This window comes from Candoia aspera, chromosome 4, assembly GCF_035149785.1.
Source record: "Candoia aspera isolate rCanAsp1 chromosome 4, rCanAsp1.hap2, whole genome shotgun sequence".
Taxonomy (NCBI): Eukaryota; Metazoa; Chordata; class Lepidosauria; order Squamata; family Boidae; genus Candoia; species Candoia aspera.
In genome coordinates this window covers 82,028,564-82,031,370 of record NC_086156.1, presented here as the reverse complement: position 1 = coordinate 82,031,370, position 2,807 = coordinate 82,028,564, and positions in this window count along the sequence as shown.

The window sequence follows — 2,807 nt, the reverse complement described above, 5'->3', positions numbered from 1 at the left end:
CCAGATAGAAGCCGTGCTGCTAAGAATGAGGGGATGCTAAATTAGATGCCCTCCTTAGGTACTCTGTGCTCCAGCTTCTCTCCCCATCCCTAGTTCCTCCGTGCTGGCATTCTTCCTTTCTCCCCAATTCCATCCCAGTTCCTTCTTTCTATTCTTTACCCTACCTCTGTTATACCAAACAGCAACACAGCACCATTATTTTCTAAAAATATTAGGAACTGAGTTTCAGGCCATTTGATCTGTGGGGAACAGACCTGTACCAAGTATCCCAACACTGATGACACCATTAGAGTGTTTCCAAAAGGGGTATAACACCCATATGCCACAGAAAGAGCTATATTCTGCCCCTTCCATAACTAAGAGCTCAGCATTAAGAATCCCATCAGGTTTGGAAATACTCCAGCATTTTATTGACATGGACACTAATAAGAATTTGCTAGCATCTAATAAGAATTTTGCTCAGTTATGTGGTAACACCCATCAATCTTGACTGACTTTGAAAAACTAAGCAGAGCTGAACCTAGTTAAGATTATAGACTAGACTGAGAAGACAAAACCATCCCAGAAGAAGCCAGTGGCAAACCACTTGAATAGTGTTGCTATGAAAACCACATGGATGTATCTATGATGCCACCAGAGTCAAGTCTGATTTTAAAATGTTACTTTTAAAGGGGATTTCAACCTTGTACACTGTAATCTATAGGACATCTTAAAATGGGACACTGATTCCCTTTCAGCTGAAAACCCACATCTGCAGATCTCTTCACTAAGGAATAGCTGTCATAATCCAGTTTTAACATCTTCAGATTAATCCCTTATAAGGTTGTCATTTTGATTTGAGCTGTTTTTAAAATACTGAGGTACAAATTTTACAGTGAAAAATTATGAAAAAAATTCCAATTCTAGGTGAGTCTTCTTCAAAGGTTTGCAGTCTTAATCCTTCTTAGTTGAAGTATAATCTCTATAAGAATAAGACAGGAATTCAAGCAGATTGGACTTTTAGATTATTTATTTGAATACAGCCTCATAGATGCTGTTTACTTCTGCTTGCTTGTTGGAAGTCATTTTTCTGGAAAGGACATACTGCATATATTAATGTATGAGCATAGAAAGACCTGTGATACAACTACATCTAACATCCTGTTTCCTACAGTTGCCAAGCAGATAGCTGCGGGTCTCCAAACAGAATATGGATGTGATAAATTGTTCCATGTATGTTCTCCAGCAAATACTATCAAGAGGCATGTCAGTATATAGTCACTGATCACCTTATTCACCATTGATTTGTGTAAATCCTTTTTAAAATCATCCAAATTGGTGACCATCATATTTTTTGGAACATATTGCATAATTAACCATGTGTGTGAAAAATACTGTACTTCTTGTCCATATTGATCCTCTCAATCTTCATTAGGTAACTCTGGTGTCTGGAATTATGAGAATAACTTATGAGAAAAACTTACTACCCACTTTCACTTTCTATATACATATTATGGTGAAAAATTGTGATTGGATCTCCAGACACATAAGCATAGTGGGGAGCTCCAATTCTCATCAGGACAATAAAATTAGGAAGATGGCATGAAGAAACCGGTTATGTAGTCTCACGGCTGTTCAAACTTAGAATTTTATCTCAGTATGCCATAAGTGATAATAAAGAAAATGAACCCCAAAGATGCCCAGAAAGCCTTTTGTTCCCCACACTACCACAACAAAATGATGGCTGAAATGGAGATTTGAGTTCAGCAGGAGCTGTTCTTAGAGAATGTGCTCTTGAACATAAGAATATGAATACTGAAAGAATATTGAAGAACAAAGTAGCAGAACATCCCCTTTAAAAGAAGAAAAAGCTCACAGCATGTATGGAAAGTATGGGCTTAGCCCAGCTATCAGTACATGCCAACAGATATTCACTACATTTGAAGTAAAAGGTAGACTTATTAAGAAACATGAGACAGGAAAGCCTTATTGCTATGTAAACTACAGTATAGTACATCTTAAAGGAGACAAGAGAGAGAGAAAAACACAGGGATTTATTTTACTAACAATAAGCCACATCACAGTCAGATGCAGAACAGGGTGAAAACCTTTACCCTCTACTTGTCTTTTTCCTAATGGCCAAAACGGTTCAGGGGTACAAAGAGATGAAGCAGTCTCCACTGGATTTCTATGATTTACTTCTGACCAAATGGATGCAAAACTGTGAAAAGCAACATTAAGCTCTAAACTAGAATGTCCTCTAATAAAATCTGTCTTCCCCTGATGAATTTACGCCCTTTTTATATAGCAATCAGCAATGTGAGACTACTAACTGATGTATCTTACAAAGTTATGGAGATAAATACTAAAGCCTAGTGTTTGCTTTCAAAACATTTCCAAAGACTTACTGGTTGAGTCATACTGGGTTTAAATTTACTGTACTCCTGATAACGCCAGAAAAATCAACAACTACAAATGTCGGGGATGGAGGGGGGAGAGGAGAAGAAAATAGAAATGGCCTGATAATCCGGAGCTTTATTAAGAGCCATTACACTGCTGTCCAATCCCTCCACGCCGCCTGTTGTGAGGCTTCAGGTTTCTACACAAAACATTTTAAATAACGGCAAAGATCGTGAGTTGAGAAGTATTTTCCCTTTTTCCAGATCCTGTAAATGGCAGCAACTGGAAAGAGAGAGAGAGAATCGATTCCCCTCTTCTCAAACGTGTCTCCGGGGAAAACTAACAGGATCAAGCCCTTGGCCGCCCTCCTTCCTCTCACTACAACTTCGCTTCCCCCATCACCACGCCCCGCTCTTCCGCCGATCCGC